We start from the raw sequence: 19,097 nt of genomic DNA, 5'->3' as shown, positions 1-19,097 counted from the left end.
AGAGACAGAGAGGGCATGAGTGGGGGTTTGGGCAGAGGGAAGGGGAGAAGCAGACTCTCCTGCTGAGCAGGGAGCCTGACGTGGGGCTCGATGATCCCAGGACTCTGGGATCATGACCTGAGCCAAAGACAGACACTTAACCGACTGAGCCACCCAGGCACCTCATTATTTCCATCTTTAAAAGGTTTCTCTACCAGAAGAGAGGGCTACAGGCTTGGTAGTAAGGTAACAAATACAGAAAGTGTATTGTTCCCAATCTCCATGAAGAATGGTCAATGCTAAAGATAGGAAGCCTTCCTCAGCAGTTTCATCCATGAACTTATAGGAAAATAATACCTAATGAACATTTATATGTGTTATTAATATATGAAATATACATATATAATCAAATGTTTTGACACCACTTTAAAGTTTTTGGGTTTTTTTTTTTAAGATTTATTTATTTGAGTGAGAGAGGGTGTGGGGCAAGGGGCAGAGGGGGAGAATGTCATGCAGACTCCCTGCCCAGCGCAGAGCCTGACGCAGGGCTCGATTCCACAACCCTGAGATCATGACCTGAGCAGAAACCAAGAGTCGGACGCCCAACCGAGCCACCCAGGCGCTCCACCACTTTAAAGGTTTTTGTTGAAATCTTAATATGCCACACAAAAATGCACTATCAAAAGTGTACAGCTCAGATGTGGTAACAGAACACATCTGTGTATTCAACCTCCAGATCAAGAAAAGAACAGGACCAGTTCCCCAGAAGCCCCCTCATATTCCCCATGACTAATCTTAGTCCTAGGTAACCACTATCCTTACTCAAGAGCACAGGACACTTTAGCCTGTTTTTGAACTTCATATAAATGGAAAGTTTTGTGAGATTCATCTATCTTGTGTGTGATTGTAGATGGTTCATTCTCATTGCTGCATTAGGTACCATTGTGTGACTAGAACATTTCATCTATCCTTTCTATAGTTGTTGGACATTTGGGGGCTTTCCAGTTCTCTGGCTATTACAAATAGTGCTGCTATGAACACATTAATACATGTAGTTTGTGTACATCTGTACACATTTCTGTGGAATTTCCATGGAATTGCAGTCACAGCGTAGGCATGGGTTTAGCTTTAGTAGATATTGCCATTTTCTAAAGCAATTTGTACCAATATAGAATTGCACTAGCAGGATGTTAGTTTTAATATTTTAATCAGCATATGTAGTAATGTTGTCTCCTGTGTTATTTTAGCTTGATGTGTTCTTTATATTTTCATATATTTACAAGGTCATCACACTTGTCATTTTAAATACATTTGTAGAGAGGGAATGTGATAAGGAAGGGGTTGGGGATGAATGGGGCACTGCGAGTTCAGCGGGGGGAGAGGGGAGGAGAACTTAAATACAGAGGCCAAGCAGGTAATGAAAATGATTCAAGCAGCTAAGTGGGAACAGTGCCTGCCCTGCACAAACAAATATTACTCAGAAGTAGCCGCCGATGAAACTAGAGGCTCAAAGGGAGGATTTTTTTTTTTTTTTCACTATTTAGAGAGAAGCCAAAGATCTGGATTTTAAACTTTTGGCAATTAATGCATACTTTTAGAAAACATCCTACCGGCCAAACAAAACTTCTGTCAGTGGGCCAGATGGCCAGCCCTCTGGACTAGCAGTTAGTTCCGGCCTGGCTTTCGGGGTAGGAGGGTTTGACCTGTAGCAAGTCACCTCATTTGTTAGAGCTTAATTTCCTGTGGTCAAAAGAGTAAAATAGAAGCCTATCCTTTTGTACAGTGATGGTCAAATGAGATAATTCAGGAGTACAGGAGTTGTCAAACACCATACAAAGTAAAGTACTCTCCCATCTCCTTGGGACGCCTTCCGTTGTAATGCACGGACTCCCTGTACTTAAAGCATTTGAGGTGTTTCCAGATTCCTTCGAGGCGAGGCAGTTTAAGGCTGGACATTCCCATGCATACAAATTCTCCAGAAAGTCCTTTGAATGGGATCCTGCTGGGATGCAAGGGGTTAAGAGGAAATAGCCTATTAGGGTTTTGCTAATCTGAGAAGTCCAGGACTTCAAAAGTATCTAAAATGCCACTAACAGCTAAGACTCAAAGGAGGTAGGATGATTAACCCGACGAGGGGCAGTAGGAGCAGAACCTAGAACGGGGCGTCAGCATCCTGATGTGTCACACTGGACCCAGGCCTCGGCGGCGCGCACAGAAGACCACTCCGGGGCTCGTAGGACAGACCTAGGATGCTCAGGTAAGGCGTGTCCTCGCGGCGCCGTTGGTAGCCCGCCCAAACCGAGGCACTGGCCGCGGGGGCCTGCTGTCCCGAGAACCAAGCTGGAGGGATGAATTGTCCCGGGGGCGAGGTCTGCGCCCACCCACGTCCAGACTCCACGCGGGTGGCACCGACACAGTCGGCGCCCCCGGGACCGCCCGGGAGCGCGCGAGGGCCCGACCGTAGAAAGTTGGACGCCCGCGCCGCCGCCCGCGCGCTCCGGGGCGCCCCCTCCCACCCGGGCGCCACGTGCCGCGCGCCCCCTGCTCCCAGGCCGCGGCGGGACGCCCCCGCCCCCACCGCGGCGCGTAGTGCGCAGGCGCCTCCCCGCGGGTCCGGGCGGCGGGAGCGGGAGGCGGCGGCGGGAGCGGCTTCGGCCTCGGCTGGAGACTCAGGCGAGGGCGGCGGCGGCGAGAGTTGGAGGAGAGGTGCGGGTGGCGGCGCAGGCGATGGCGACGCGGGGCACATGAGGCGGCGGCCGGTGGGACGGGCCGAGGCCCGGCGGAGGAGGCGGCTCCGGGGGAACACGCCGCCCGGTGAGGGGCGGCCGCAGGGCGGGCTGAGGAGCGGGCAAAGGGCGGGGCCCGGGGGGGCGGGAGAACTTGTGGGGAGGCCGGAGGGGGGGGGACGCGGGGGACGGGGGTCCCGGGAAGAGTGCGGCGGGGGGGCGGGAGGGGCTGCTGCTGAGACTTCCCGCCAACCCCGGAGGGGCGTCTGGCCGGCGGCTCGCCGCTGCCCCCTGCGCTCCCTCCCCCTTTGTCCCTGGGCGCGCGGTTCCCAAATTGGGAGGGAAACGGCCGGGGGGTGGGCCCGGGCGGCGGCGGCCGCGCCGGGCGGGCGAGGACCCCGGGCGCGCACTTGGGCGGCGCTCGGCGGTGCTCGCAACTCCTCGGGGCGGTTAGGGGCGCAGGGCCGCGCCGGGGCCGCCCCTCGCCGCCGGGGCGCTTCGCGGGCTGGTCTTTGTCTCCCGACGCTCGGCCCCTGACATCTCTCCGGGCGGCGTGCGGTTCGTTTGACTCCTTCCTCTAACAGCGCTGCCGGGACTCCTGCCTCCCGTCCGTGTTGGAGACAAGATTTAGTTCGAGGGCTGGAAGGAGGGAAACGGGGGGCGGGGGGGAATGGCGCGGTCGCCTCTTCATTAACATGTTTCCTTTACTTAAAATGATTTTCTTTCCACTTCGCGAAACTTTGGACAATTATTTTGTTTTCCCTTCGGTCTGCAGATTCAAAATTAAGAGAAGGCGCTAAAGCTGCGACTGGCCAATTGTGTGGTTGGTGGCTGCGTTTGGAGCTTTGAGTTGAAAGGATTTACGTGAATGTGTGGTTTAGCATTTGCGTTGTTTTCCTTCCCTTGTGATTGTTTCTTAAGATTGGGATTACTTTTTCTTTGCGAAGTGGGCGAGTTCGGATTTATGATTTGAAGGAATGTTTGTTCATTGAGAACCTGCAATGGTGCAGATTTCATTGTGCTCACGCTTTATTTTGTTAGCCTCAAGACCGTACTTTGTGGAATCGAGTAAATCAACATAGAGTAAGTTCTGGATAAGCATTATCTTGTGCCTGATTAGTCTAAAACTATTACACGTTCGTGTTGTGTATACTTTGAAGTGAGTATGTGGGAAAGCGCTATAAAAACCAAGCAGTCTAAATGAAGGGGACTTTAATTCCTAATAAACGGAGAACAGCATATCGACTACATCACATATCTGTAGAAAAGGGGATTAATAATGTAATTTAGGGATCAAATCCTTTACCTCCTAAAGAGGGTTTAGGTATTATTCAGAGTAAGAATGCAGAAAAGTAAGCTTAATTCCAGAGCTTCTGACTAAATATATTGTGAATTGTGGTTACCACGTTTCCTGGAGTTTTGTTGGTTTTATTTTTTTTGGAATTTAGCATAGTATGTTGCAGTTGCTTTAGATTTCTTAAGTGCTATGTAATGGCAGAATTAAAGAAATGAACTGACTCTTCTGGGTAAAAGGTAAAAAGCTGTGGTAAACCCCATCTTAGTGTGAGCCAGATATTTGTGAGCAGAGTATTGTAAGGAAAGGACATTTTGGAGAGAATACATAGGAGCCATACAGAAGTTCTACCTGTCTTATTTGTCCTGATTTGTAATGGTTTGATACTGTTTACTGCTTGTCTTAAACTGTTGTGCGCTTTTCCAAAGCATTTCAAACATCCTTTCTAAAAGTCAGCTCTTTTAGCTTCTTTTTTAGGTTGTGTGACTTCAGAATTGGTTTTCTATCTGTGCTAGGTAGCCACCACGGTTCTCTCAAAAAGGAGCGAAGGACCCAGAGACCTTCAATTCAGTTCATGAAGATAGAATTGACTTTTAGCCTTAAGTCCAAAGGATTTAAGAAGCTAACATACCTTCAGCATAACAGTTTTACTTAAATACTGTTACCCTTAATAATTATTTTTATTCCTATTTTATATTTGTATAAATTAGCAAAAGGGAAGGACTAGAGGGTCTGTCTCTGATTAGCTGCACCACCACCCTAGCTCCAGGCTCTTCTATTAAGTCAGTAATTGGGATCCTAGAATACAAAATACATAATTAAAATCTAGAGTATCATTCTCTTAATAAATGCATAGTTTCTTCTATGCCTAATGCAGTGCAAAGAGAGGAGTTCCAAAATGCTGGGCTTTTTATTTGAGGTTTGTTCACATTTCAAAATAAATGAGCTGTGTTCCCTTCTTTTTTTCATTATTAGTCTGGATAGTTAGTGGAACTGGGAGTATACTTCTTTATTTCCAGATTGGTGCCTTTTTTTTTTTTTTTTAACTTGCAAATGTATGTATTTATTTTTACTAATTGGTGCTTTTCTTGTAGCATAAAAACGTGTGGCTCCTACCCAAAATATCTGATAGAAATTTAGGCAAAGAAAAATGGGATTACTTTTTTTTTTTAGACCATTTCTTTGAGAATACATAGGATAATAGATTTTAGTTGGTATCATTAACCTACAACACAGTTCTGCACTGTTAATATCAGCTAAGTGCCAACAATTTTCAGACCTACTGCCGCAACTGATGGGTTTAGTTTTTGTGGAAATAAGAAGGACCTATTCTTTTATCTCTGAGCATTGCTATTTTCTCCAGCTCTTTAGAATGAATGACCAGACAGTACTGGGCTGCCATACAGGAGTAGTACATTCTTGAATTTTGCAAACACTGTAGGGGTTGACAACCTTCAAGTTTGTCTTTGAAGCCTGTGTGTGGAATGTGTTGCCCAAAGAATTTCTCGCCCCCCCGCAGGACAGGGATGAGATCTCTTTGCAGATACCATTTTATTTCTAAGAAAAGAAGTGTTCTGTGGAATGAGTAGAGCCCTCAGAGTTTGTATTTTTGAGCTATACCGCTTTTTGCACCAGCACAATTTGGACATGGTACTGTGGTGGCCGTTCATTCATGTAGTGAACTTTTTTTTTTTTTCATTCAGTTATTTGCTAGAATGCTAGATGCTGAAGATGAATACTGTATGGTTTTTGCTCTCAAAATGCTTACAGCTTAACATGCTGAAAGATTTAGCAATTTGGAAATTCTCTGAAATCTTTGAAACAAAAGAATGTACAGGATTTTGGAGTAAGTTTTTGTGTTTTTTCGCTATAGAAATGAAATAAACTTCATTCTTATTATCCTCTAATCTCTAAACTGGATATTCTAGTCTCATATAGTTGCAAAGATTATTTTCATCTGTCTCTGTATGATTTATCAGTTTTGACTGAATTTATTGTTACTTAACTGAGTTATAACATTTCTTTTGGGAATGTTCAGAATAAGGTAGATCTGGACTTTCTGTTTTTAGGGAATTCCCTTTGACTCATTCTTGGACCTCAGATTCCTAAATGCCCATTTCAGAATAGGTGTTTATTTTATTTTTATTTATTTATTTATTTGGGAGAGACAGAGATGGTGAGAGAGAGCTCAAGCAGGAAGGAGGGGGAGAAGCAGACACCCCGCGGAGCCGGGAGCCCGATGCGGGGCCCGGGATCATGACCCGAGCCGAAGGCAGACGCCCAACCATCTGAGCCACCCAGGCGCCCCTATTTTTATTTTTTTTAAGATTTTATTTATTGGGACGCCTGGGTGGCGCAATTGGTTAAGTGTCTGCCTTCAGCTCAGGTCACGATCCCAGGGCCCTGGGATCAAGTCCCACATTGGGCTCCTTGCTCAGTGGGTAGCCTGCTTCTCCCTCTGCCTGCTCTACCTGCTACTCCCCTTGCTTGTGCTCTCTGACAAATAAATAAAATCTTAGAAAGATTTTATTTTTTTATTTGAGAGAGAAAGAGGGCGCATAAGCGCAAGGGGGGAGGGGCAGAGGGAGAAGCAGACTCCCCGCTGAGTAGGGAGCCAGACATAGGGCTCAGTCCCGGGACCCTGAGATCATGACCTGAACCAAAGGCAAACGCTCAACCAGCTGAGCCACCCAGGCACCCCAATAGGTGTTTATTTCAGTTCAAAAATTTCCTTCCTGAAGTACTCTTTTCTCCTGGCTTCTGATTTCCCCCACTTACTCTCTGGCTGTTCCTTCAGGTTTTTCCCCCCCATCCTCTTCTGCCAGATCTTTATTTTATTTTTTTTTAATATTTTATTTTATTTATTCATGAGAGAGGCAGAGGCAGAGGGAGAAGCGGGCTCCCCGCAGAGCAGGGAGCCAGATGCTGGACTCATGACCTGAGCTGAAGGCAGATGCTTAACCGACAGAGCCACTCAGGTGCCCCTCTACCAGGTCTTTAATTGATGGTCTTTCTCAAGTCTTGGTCCTCTAATTTCATCCATTCTGTGGCTTCAGTTACAATATGTATTTTGAATACTCCCCGATTTTTGTCTGCCTTCCAGACTTCTTTTCTGATCCCAGCTGCCTACTCAACATCTCTGCTTAGCTTTGGGGATACTTTGAGTTGAGATGCCCAGACTGACCTCAATCGTGGCTCCAAACCTAGACCTTCACTGTACCATTTCATTAAGTGGCTCTACCAACAACTTACTGAGGCCAGACTTGTGTTTCTCTACCTTTAGTCTCCCCATCCTAGTCTAGGTCACCTTTTCCTAAGATTATTATAGTCAGTTATAAATGGTCTTTCCACATTCGATCTTATTTTTAAAAGGGAGGGTAGTATGAGATATTTAAGACAGAAAAAGTAATGAATAATACTATAATAAATACTTAACTACCTTGCAGCTTAGGAAAATAAAATATTACCAGTAAAGGTCAGGTGTTTCCCCACCTGATTGTATCCTCCTTCCCCCAACCTCCATTGTAGACCTCCTTGCCAGAGGTAATCACTAATTGAATTTATTATTCCTTTGCACTTCTTTATACTTTTACTACATACATACATACCCTAAGCAGTATATCCTCATCTAGTCTTCTCACAGCAGCTAGAATTGTCTTGTCTTATAAAACAAATTTAACCAAGTCACTTACCTGAAAACTTGTTTTCCTTTTAAGGCCTTCCCTCTTCATTTAACAAGGTGTGATCTGGCCTTCCCTAGCATCATGTCTTTGTCTTACTTACTTACTTACTTACTTACTTTTCTTGTTATGAGTGGTGTGGCTTGCTGATCTTTTTTTTTTCCTTTTTTCTTTCTTTTCCCCCCCTCTATTTCTTAAAGGCTCAGAGCTCACCCAAAGCCTTTGTACATGCTGTAGCTAATTATTCTGCCTGGAAAGCAGCCCCTCAATTCTTCAAAATATGCTTAAATATCACTTTTGTGGAGAAATCTTTCCTGATCCTCCTAGATTCAGTTAGATTCAGTTAGAGAACTCAATAACATACTCTTACAGCACCCTGCACTTCTGTTACAGTTTTGATTAATTATTTGTATAATGCCTATTTCACCATTAGACTGTTCTGTATATTTCATTAAGTCAGGAGTAATATCTAACTTGGGCAGCCCAGTATCACAGCACCTAGCTCATAGTTCATTTCTTTCTTTCTTTCTTTCTTTCTTTTTTTTTTAAGATTTTATTTATTCATCTGAAACACAGATACAGAGAGAGATCATGAGCAGGGGGGAGAGGCAGGCTCCCAACAGAGCCAGGAGCCGGATGTCGGCCTCCATCCCACTTGAGCTGAAGGCAGACGCTTAACCATCTGAGCCACCCAGGCGCCCTCATAGTTCATTTCTGTATTCAACAATTACTTGAGTGCTTACTAGTTTCTCTTTTATTTATAATTGATGATTGTAGCAAAGTAACTTCTTTTTTTTTTTTTTTTAAGATTTTTCTTATTTATTTGACAGAGAGAGACACAGCGAGAGAGGGAACACAAGCAGGGGGAGTGGGAGAGGGAGAAGCAGGCTTCCCGCAGAGCAGGGAGCCCGATGCGGGGCTCGATCCCAGGACGCTGGGATCATGACCTGAGCCGAAGGCAGATGCTTAACGACTGAATCCTATTCTTGGTTTTGGCTCAGGTCATGATCAGGTTGTAAGATTGAGCCTCACGTCACTTCGGGCTCTGAGCTCAATGCAGAGATGCTTGAGTTTCTCTCCCTCTCCCTCTGCCCCTTACCTGCTGGCTCGCTCGCTCTCAAATAAATAAATAAATAAAATCTTTATTTAAAAAAAGAAGCCTCATTATTTTATGTTTTTTGCACTATTGGTCTTATATGCCAATACAGTGCTAGTTCTTGGTAAATACTTACTGATGTAAACTTGCTAATAGCCATGGCCTGAGCAATCTTCAGTAGTTTTAATAGACCAAAAATACAGTGGTCACCAATGGTATAGTATACACAATGGGTACACTTGCCTCCCAGGAAAATAATCATAGCTGGCTTAGGCAGGCTGTTAGATGTAATAAAGAAATTGAAGATTAGGTTTTTTCTTTGACATCCTATACCTAGTTCCGATTTTCATTTCTTCTATTTGTGGGCCAAGCTTCAGTATAATTAATATCCAAAAAAACTGGGACAGTTTATATACATTAAGGCCAGTGTTGATAGTTTTGCACTTCAGTATTTTACTTTGTAGACTTTTTTGGGGTAGGTAATGTATTAGGTATTATAAAATCCTAAAGGTATGAAAGGAATTGCTTTTTGGGGTAGGTAATGTATTAGGTATTATAAAATCCTAAAGGTATGAAAGGATTTGCAGTGAAAAGTAAGTCTTCCTTTATTCTCTTCTCACTCACTCATTTTTTTTCTGCTGAAGCAATTATTATTTACCTTTTTTTGTGAATTCTAGAGGTATCCATGGATTCAGTAATTCTCCACATATATACATAAATGGTAGGATACTTACATGTACTGTTCTACAGACTGCATTGTTCGCTAATGTATCTTAGTTTATTTCATATCTTCAGAGATAGAGCTCTCTCATACTTTTTAACTACCAGATGTGCTGTCATTTGTTTACCCAGTCCCTTCCTGATAGACTTTTTTTTTTTTTAAGATTTTATTTATTTATTTGACAGAGACACAGCGAGAGAGGGAACACAAGCAGGGGGAGTGGGAGAGGGAGAAGCAGGCTCCCCGTGGAGCAGGGAGCCGGATGCGGGGCTCGATCCCAGGACCCTGGGATCATGACCCAAGCCGAAGGCAGGCGCTTAACGACTGAGCCACCCACGCGCCCCCCTGATAAACTTTTAAATTGTTTCCAGCACATTATCAACAGTGTTTCATTGAATATTCTTCTACATTATTTTCTATGTCTGTGAACATATTTGTTAGATAAACACTGAGAATTGGAACTGCTGGGTCAAAAGGTGTGTGCATTTCATATAACCAGTTCACCCCACCACTTGCAGTAAAGCACAAAGAATGTCTCTTTCTGTACACCCTTCCTTGTCAATGATCTCAGTTCTTAAATCTTTTCCAATTGGATAAATGAAAATGAAAAGTAGTATGGTGCTATAGTTTTAATTTGTAATTCCTTAATTACAAGTGATACTATATATCTGTTCATATTGTTAAAAACTATATTTCTTTTTCTGAGACCTCTCCATATCCATTGCAGATTTTTCTATTGAGTGGTCTTATTATTGATGTTAAGAGTTCTTTATGTGTTAGAGAAATTAGCCTTTTATTCTGAGAGCTGCAAATCGTTTTAAGCATTCAGTATATCTTTTGAGTTATTAACAGTATTATTTTTTTGCTTTCCAAAAATTATACTGTGTATTATTGAATTTGTCGTTTCTTTCATTTGACCTCTAGGTTTTGTATCATTTTAAAAGTCTTCCATACTCAGATTATTAAGAAAAACATGTCCATGGTTTTGTCTAACTTCCATTGTTTTGTTTTTAATTTAATTTTTTTTTTAAGAATGCTTGGCATATAGTAAGCCCTCAGTACCTGTTAATTCTTTTTTTTTTTTTTTTTAAGATTTTATTCGTTCATTTGAGATAGAGAGAGAGCGTGCATGAGTAGGGGGGAGGCAGAGGGAGAGGGAGAAGCAGACTCCCCGCTGAGCTGGGAGCCCGATGCGGGGCTCGATCCCAGGACCCTGGCATCATGACCTGAGCCAAAGGCAGTCGCTTAACCAACTGAGCCACCCAGGTGCCCTGCACTGTCACCTTTCTGCATGGTCTGAAAATGAAATTAAACACTAAACCCACATAGTACAGTAAAAAAATCACTAGGTCTCAAATTGTATTCTAGGCTTTGCACCTAATTAATTGTGTGATCTTTTTTTGTTTGTTTGTTTTTTAAAGATTTTATTTATTTATTTATTTGACAGAGAGAGGGAGAGGGAGAAGCCGGCTTCCCGCTGAACAGGGACCCTGATGCAGGGCTCAATCCCAGGACCCTGGGATCATGACCTAAGTTGAAGGCAGATGTTTAACCAATGAGCCACCCAGGCGCCCCTAGTTGTGTGATCTTCAGCACATCATCATGATCTTTAGTATCCTCTTCAGTAAAATAAGGATATTAGTCTCATACTCTGATACCAAACAATCGGCCACTACAGAATAATTGATTGAAAATTAACCTTAGAATCCATGCAGGTATTATCTGTAAACTGTATAAATAGTATTTTACAAATATGTATGGCCTTGTCAAATGTATGTGTAGATGATACTATGATAAATAAACTACAAGTTTATTTTAAAACTTTACCAGTGTATGATAGAGTTTTAATCTTTTTCTTTTTTCTACAAAGACAAATACTGTATGCATAGCCACTATTATTTAGGGCTCCAGAAAATCTCTTGCAATTATTACATAAAGGCCTTAAGACCCTAAAAGTTGGGGGTGTTCCTGGGATATGTCTCTGTCTCTCTCTCTCTTGCTCTCTTTTTTTTTAACTTTAATTTTTTTTTTTTTTTTTAAGATTTTATTTATTCATTTGACAGAGAGAGATCACAAGCAGGGGGCGGGGGCAGAGGGAGAGGGAGAAGCAGGCTCCCGGCTGAGCAGGGAGCCCTATGCGGGGCTCCATCCCAGGCACCCCTAGATTTTAATTTTAAGTAATCTCTGCACCCAACGTGGGGCTCAAACTCACAACCTCGAGATCAAGTGTTCCGTGCTCTGCTGACTGAGCCAGCCAGGTACCCCTTGGGATCTCTTTTTAAGAGACCTGATTGATTAGCGTGTCTAGATTTGTCTAAAGAATGTTTTGTGAGAGAAACCATATAATACTTTATGAAAGGGGATTTGTTGTTTTTGTGTCTAACTCAACTAGCTTGCTTTGACCTTACATTCCAATTCAGTAGTAGATGTTCATGTTATTCAGAGTGAAAGCTTTGTATTTATTGAAGGTTGAGCAGGTCAACCTGCACTTCTCAGATTCACTTAGGAAAGTTTTTTAGTGTCTCAGTTCTTTTACTGAATTGTGTATTTGAAGCCATTGTATCCTATTACACTCAAACTCAGAAAAAAGGATGGAAAAATATGTTACGATTTGTAATATATCCTGGGAAGGAAATTATGTATACATAGCTTGCAAAGCATTCTACTGAAGAGATTTATTTTGATTACTAGTTCATTATGGTTACTAGTTCAGTGAGAAATTTAAATCAACCTTAGCAATTTTTTTTAAAGATTTTTATTTATTTATTTGACAGAGACACAGCGAGAAAGGGAACACAAGCAGGGGGAGTGGGAGAGGGAGAAGCAAGCTTCCCGCTGAGCAGGGAGCCTGACATGGGACTGCAGCCCAACGTGGGGCCCGATCCCAGGACCCTGGGATCATGACCTGAGCCAAAGGCAGACACCTAACGACTGAGCCACCCAGGCGCCCCAACCTTAGCATTTTTTTTTAAGTAAGCTCTACACCCAGTGTGGGGCTTGAACTCACTATCCCAAGATCAAGAGTCCCACGCTCCACCAGCCAACCCCCCCCCCCACCATCTTAGCATTTTGAATCCCTGGTAAAATGCTCTTCTTCTTTTTTTTCTTCTTCATTTGAGAGAGAGAGAGTACAAGCTGGGGGGAAGGGCAGAGGGAGAAGGAGAAGCGGTCTCCCCACTGAGGGAGCCCCACATGGGGCTCAATTCCAAGACCCTGGGATCATGACCTGAGCCGAAAGGCAAACGCTTAACCGACTGAGCCACCCAGGCACCCCTAGAATGCTTTTAATAGTTTATTTCCTACTGGGGTACCTGGCTGGCTCAGTCAGTGAGACATGAGACCCTTGATTTTGGAGTTGTGAGTTCAAGCCCCATGATGGGTGTAGAGCTTACTTTAAAAAAAAAAAAGAAGAAAGTTCCTGTTGCATTTTATTTGCCTCAGAAAACCATTGGTTTTTTTCTTTGTGGTTTGAAATAACATACACATCAGCATGGTTTTTTGAGGTAGGAAAATAGAGATGAGATCTGTGCTCAGAATAGTGGTCTTACTAGATTCCCGTTTAGCTAATCTTCAAAGCCTTAAAGTAATAGATTATTTTGTTTTAAATAATTCAGCATGTTAACATTTAGTATTTTCTCTCAGGAGAAATCTCTTGGGTTTGTACTGAATCTCATGGGCATATTCTTATCCCAACAGAAGAATCCTTGATATGAAGGAGAAAAAAATGAAATGGAGTGATTAGGACAGAAAGTATGAATTTTGTAACATTTTCACATGTCAAAGATTTACTTTCTAGGAAATCTTACAATGGAGACTGGGAGGCGCCTGGGTGGCTCGATGGGTTAAGCAGCTGACTTCGGCTCTGGACATCATCTCAGGGTCCTAGGATCAAGCCCTGAGTTGGCTCAGTCTGCTTGTTCCTCTCCGACTCTGTGCCTTTCCCTGCTTGTGTTCATGCATGTGCTCTCTCTCTCTTGATCTCTCTCTCAAATAAATAAAATCTTAAAAAAAAAATAATGGAGACTGGTTAAGTTTTTGGTGGCTATTTTAATTACCATTTTCTCAAATAAAGGTAACTCTTTCCAAATACTCAGTATCAGACATTCAGTAAACAGCAGGTAGCAGTGGCAACAACTAGGTATTTCAAGGGAATATTGGATATGTTCATTTTCTCTGTTGTTTCTGGACCATTTTTAAAGGTATTTATTTAAAGAGAGAGAGAACACGAGCAGGGGGGAGGGTTGGAGGGAGAGGGAGAAGCAGACTCCCCGCTGAGCAGGAGCCTGATGCAGGGCTCAATCCCAGGACTCCTGAATCATGACCCAAGCTGAAGGCAGACGCTTAACTGACTAAGCCACCCAGGCACCCCCGGACCATTTTATAGTGAGTTTCTAAAGGAATGTAAAGAGCAACATTATGATAGTAAGCTGCTATATATGACATCATGTCAGAATACTACTCTTGTGGGGTGCCTGGCTGGCTCAGTTGGTGGAGCATCTGACTCTTGATCTCAGGGTCATGAGTTTGAGCCCCATTTTGGATGTGGAGATTGCTTAAATAAATAAACTCTTTTAAAAACTTCTAAAAAAAAGAACACTACTGTCTTTTGATATATCCTTACAAATTACGAATTACCCTCTAGACTCTGTTTTACTCTGGAGTGGAATTTTATGTAAGTTCTGTCTTGGACCCCTTTATGCAGGGGGGGTGTAGTAACTATCAGGTTTTATGAGATGGTTATACCTTTCTGTGATATATCCATTACTTAATTAGGTCTTTATGAGTATATGCAAATATGAAATTTGTGCCCCGACCTACTTTTTAAATTTCCCTCAGGGCTTTTGTTGCATAGGAAAGCTTTGCCAACTCCTTTATTACATGTTTATTGTAGGAAATACTGAAAAGCAAAATAGAAACCGTTCAAAAGCCATTGTCAATGTTCGTGTATTTCCATTCAGACAGACTATCTTACTGGAGGGTTTTTGTTTGGTTGGTTTTTGTCTCTTTACAACATAGGAGAATTTTCTCACATAATGAAATATTCTTTTTTTTTTAAATTAATATTTTATTTATTTAGTTGACAGCACAAGCAGGGGGAGCAGCAGGCAGAGGGAGAGGGAGAAGCAGGCTCCCCGCTGAGCAAGGAGCCCGATGTGGGACTCGATCCCAGGACCCTGGGATCATGACCTGAGCCGAAGGCAGACACTTAACCGACTGAGCCACCCAGGTGCCCCTGAAATATTCTTCTTAAACGGGTCGCAAATTGGCAGGCTTTATTCAGCCAATAAGATTATCTGGCTCAATATTATTTAAATGTTGGATAAAAATAAAATATTTAAATGCCTGGGTGGCGCAGTCAGTTAAGTGTCCAACTCTGGATTTCTGCTCAGGGCATGATCTCAGGGTTTTGAGATCGGGCTCTGCACTGGGCATGGAGCCTGCTTAAGATTCTCTCTCTCCCTCTGCATTCCCCACCCCCCCCTGCATTTTATTATATATTTTATATTTTATTATATATATATTGTAACTTATATATATTATATTTAGTTGCTAATGTGAAATAAAAGGAGACAGGTAGGAATGTAAATTGTTACAACCCTCTTTGGAAAAGTACTGACCTACCGAAGCTGACATGACAGTTTGCTTCTAGGTATTCAACAGGAAGTCATACACATATTCACCAGAAGACATATATGGAATGTTATGGTAGCATTATTCATAATATTCAAAACTGGAAATTGCTCAAATGCCCATCAGCAGTAGAATGGATAAATTGTGGTATATTCACACAACAGCAATATAGTAAAGCAAAGAGAATGAACAGACTAGAACTAAATGCAGCAAAATTGGTGACTCTCAACAGATGCTGAACAAAGGAAGTCAGGCACAAAAGAGTATATTCTTTCTGATACAAGAAACTCCATTTTGTATTTATATTAAGTTCAAGAACAGGTAAACCAGTGGGTCTCAATGTGGTATAATATTGTTCCCCAAGGGGGATTTGGCAATGTCTGAAGTCCTCTTTGGTTGCTATAACTGGAAGAGACCAGGGATGCTGCAAATCACCCCCTACGGTGCAAAGGACAGTCCCTCACAACAAAGAACTATCCCTGGGCTAAACTAATCTGTACTGTTGGAGGAAGGATGGTGGTTTCCCTTGGGTAGGAAGGGGTGTGATTGTGGCTCTGGTGGGTGGTAATGTTTTGTTCTTGATTTTAGTGCTGGTTACAGGGTCTGTTCAGTTTGTGACAATTCATTGAACTGCATGCTTATATTTATGCAGCTTTCTGTAGGTATTTTCCATTTCAATGAAAATTTGTAGGGACGCCTGGGTGGCTCAGTCGGTTAAGCGTCTTCCTTCAGCTCAGGTCATGATCCCAGGGTCCTGGGATCGAGTCCCGCATCGGGCTCCCTGCTCTGCGGGGAGCCTGCTTCTCCCTCTGCCTCTGCCTCTCTATCTCTCATGAATAAATAAATAAAATCTTAAAAAAAAAAAAAATTTGTAGGGGCGCCTGGGCAGCTCAGTTGGTTAAGCGACTGCCTTCAGCTCAGGTCATGATCCTGGAGTCCCTGGATCGAGTCCCGCATCAGGCTCCCTGCTCGGCAGGGAGTCTGCTTCTCCCTCTGACCCTCCCCCTCTCATGCTCTCTCTCTCTCTCTCTCATTCTCGCTCTCAAATAAATAAATAAAATCTTTTAAAAAAAAAAAATTTTGTAAAAAAAAAAAAGAAAGAAAGGGCACCTGGGTGGCTCAGTCGGTTGAGCGTCTGCCTTCGGCTCGGGTCATGATCCCGGGGTCCTGGGATCGAGCCCCGCATCAGGCTCCCTGCTCGGTGGGAGGCCTGCTTCTTCCTCTCCCACTACCCCTGCTTGTGTTCCCTCTCTCGCTGTGTCTCTCTCTGTCAAATAAATAAATAAAATTAAAAAAAAAAAAATTCTGTAAAAAAAAAAAAATCAGGGCACCTGGGTGACTCAGTTAAGCATCTGCCTTTGGCTCAGGTCATGATCCCAGGGTCCTGGGATTGAGCCCTACATCGGGCTCCCTGCTCAGTGGGGAGCCTGCTTCTCCCTCTCCTGCTCCCCTTGCTTGTGTTCCCTCTCTTCACTGTTTCTCTCTCTGTCAAATAAAGAAAATCTTGAAAAAGAAAAATAAATAGGGGCACCTGGGTGGCTCAGTCAGTTAAGCGTCTGCCTTCAGCAAAATCTTTAAAATAAATAAAGATATGAAAGTCTTGGGGCACCTGGGTGGCTCAGCTGGTTGAGCGTCCCAACTCTTGGTTTCGGCTCAGATCAGGATTCAAGAGTTCTGAGTTCCATGGGCGCCTGGGTGGCTCAGTCGTTGAGCATCTGCCTTCAGCTCAGGTCATGATCCCAGGGTCCTGGGATCGGGCCCAACGTCGGGCTCCCTGCTCCGCGGGAGGCCTGCTTCTCCCTCTCCCAGTCACCCTGCTTGTGTTCCCTCTCTCGCTGTGTCTCTCTCTCAAATAAATAAATAAAATCTTTAAAAAAAAAAAAAAAGTGTGAGTTCCATCCCCAGGTCAGCCTCCCCACTCAGCAGGAAGTGTACTTGAAGATTCTCTCCCTCTGCCCCTTCCCCCATTTGCACATGCATGCTCTCTCTCCCCGCCCCACCAAATAAATAAATAAATAATTTTTTTTTTTTTTTTTTTTTTTTTTTTTTAAGATACGACAGTTTGGTAACTCCATAGCTGTAGCTAATAAGCAATAGCCCCCGCTTTGGTTGGAATGTTTTCCAGGCCCCATTTTCCTATTTCCGTTACTTGTATCTCCTCACTGGTATCTAGACATATAAAAAATGTCTTAAACAGCTTGAGTGAGATATAATTCATACACTGTACAGTTAACTTTTTTAAAGTGTACAATTTGAAATTTTCAGTATATTAACAGGATTGTGTAGCCATCACCACAATTTAATTTTAGAATGTTTTCATTCCTCCAAAAAGAAATCCCCTACTTATTAGCAGTCACTCCCTGTTTCCCCCTGCCCCATCCCTTTCAGGTCTAGGCAACCACTAGTCTATTTTTTTGTCTTTAGATAATTGTATGCATTTGAATTTTGTAATCTCTGTTCTAAAACAGGATTTATAGTAGTTGTGCAGTATTTTGTCATGAGGTTATATCCTAAATTGCATAAAATTTCTTATATTGGTCATTTATTTTAGACAAATTACTAGATGTGAAATTACTGATCGAAGGATATAAACACTTTAATATTCTCTTCTTTTTTACTAAGATTTTTTTTTTTTTTAAAGATATTATTTGTTTATTTGACAGAGAGAGAGCACAAGTAGGCAGAGAGAGAGGGAGAGGGAGAAGCAGGCTCTCTGCTGAGCAGGGAACGTGATGCGGGGCTCGATCCCAGGACCCCGGGACCATGACCTGAGCCGAAGGCAGCCACTTAACCAACTGAGCCACCCAGGTGCATGAGTGATAAAATAGATCAAATCTAAGATTTTATTTATTTATTTGACAGAGACACAGTGAGAGAGGGAACACAAGCAGGGGGAGTGGGAGAGGGAGAAGCAGGCTCCTGGCTGAGCAGGGAGCCGGATGTGGGGCTTGATCCCAGGATCCCGGGATCATGACCTGAGCCGAAGGCAGACGCTTAACGACTGAGCCACCCAGGCGCCCCAGTAAATAAAATCTTAAAAAAAAAAAAAAAAAAAAGGGACGCCTGGGTGGCTCAGTTGGTTAAGCAACTGCCTTCGGCTCAGGTCATGATCCTGGAGTCCCGGGATCGAGCCCCACATCGGGCTCCCTGCTCAGCAAGGGAGTCTGCTTCTCCCTCTGACCCTCCCCCCTCTCATGTGCTCTCTCTCTCTCTCTCATTCTCTCTCTCAAATAAATAAATAAAAATAAAAAAATAAATAAAAGGTGAGGGCGCCTGGGTGGCTCAGTTGGTTAAGCGACTGCCTTCGGCTCAGGTCATGATTCTGGAGTCCCTGGATCGAGTCCCACATCGGGCTCCCTGCTCGGCGGGGAGTCTGCTTCTCTCTCTGACCCTAACCCCTCTCATGTGCTCTCTCTCATTCTCTCCCTCTCAAATAAATTTTTTAAAATCTTTAAAAAAAAAAAAAGTGGTTTAAAAAAATAATCTCTATACCCCGCCTGGGACTCGAACCCATGACCCCAAGATCAAGAGTCGCATGCTCTTCTGACTGAGCCAGCCAGGCCCCCCAGGATATAAACACTTTAAAGTTCCTGATAAATGTTAACCACAGTACCTCCTGGAGAGCTTGTACTAGACTGCCCTCACCATCAGTGGATGATCGTATTTTTTTGCAAATTTTATGTTGTGAACCTAGTCATACTGGAAATGTTACACATTTTTTATTTTGCCTTAGACATGTTTATTCTCCTAGACAGATAATTATTCAGACAGTTGATTTGACCTAAACTCAGGCTATTTTGGAAAAGTGTACCAATACTGTCCTTTTTTACATGAAGACAGTACCACTTAGGATATGAATGAATGCATTATCCCAGGTTCCTCATACTTCTCCAGCTGGTTCCTGAAGGTTCTTAGATTCAAATAGAGTGGCTTTTTGCCAGCACAAATTGACACTTCACCCCACAGTGAT

The 19,097-nt window shown here is 43.2% G+C and overlaps 1 protein-coding gene across 5 annotated transcripts in view; it reads left to right on the top strand.

The window, feature by feature from the left end:
• Positions 1–1,580: 1,580 nt before the first annotated feature.
• Positions 1,581–19,097, top strand: part of GJC1 (gap junction protein gamma 1) — a 43,771-nt gene continuing 26,254 nt past the window's right edge. Inside the window, exon 1 of one of the 5 annotated variants that reach the window (XM_035027298.1) lies at positions 1,581–2,236. The gene's annotated coding sequence lies outside the window, so the exon portion shown is untranslated. Of the gene's footprint in view, positions 2,237–2,637; positions 2,794–3,101; positions 3,789–19,097 lie in introns of those variants that run through there. The other 4 variants (XM_035027301.1, XM_035027299.1, XM_035027297.1 and 1 more) reach the window with 4 other exon arrangements.

The sequence above is a fragment of the Mirounga leonina genome, unplaced genomic scaffold (assembly GCF_011800145.1).
Source record: "Mirounga leonina isolate KUSES-001 unplaced genomic scaffold, KU_Mleo_1.0 Mir_200, whole genome shotgun sequence".
Taxonomy (NCBI): Eukaryota; Metazoa; Chordata; class Mammalia; order Carnivora; family Phocidae; genus Mirounga; species Mirounga leonina.
The sequence above is the reverse complement of the archived record's forward strand: the minus strand, read 5'-3'. Positions and strand labels throughout refer to the sequence as shown.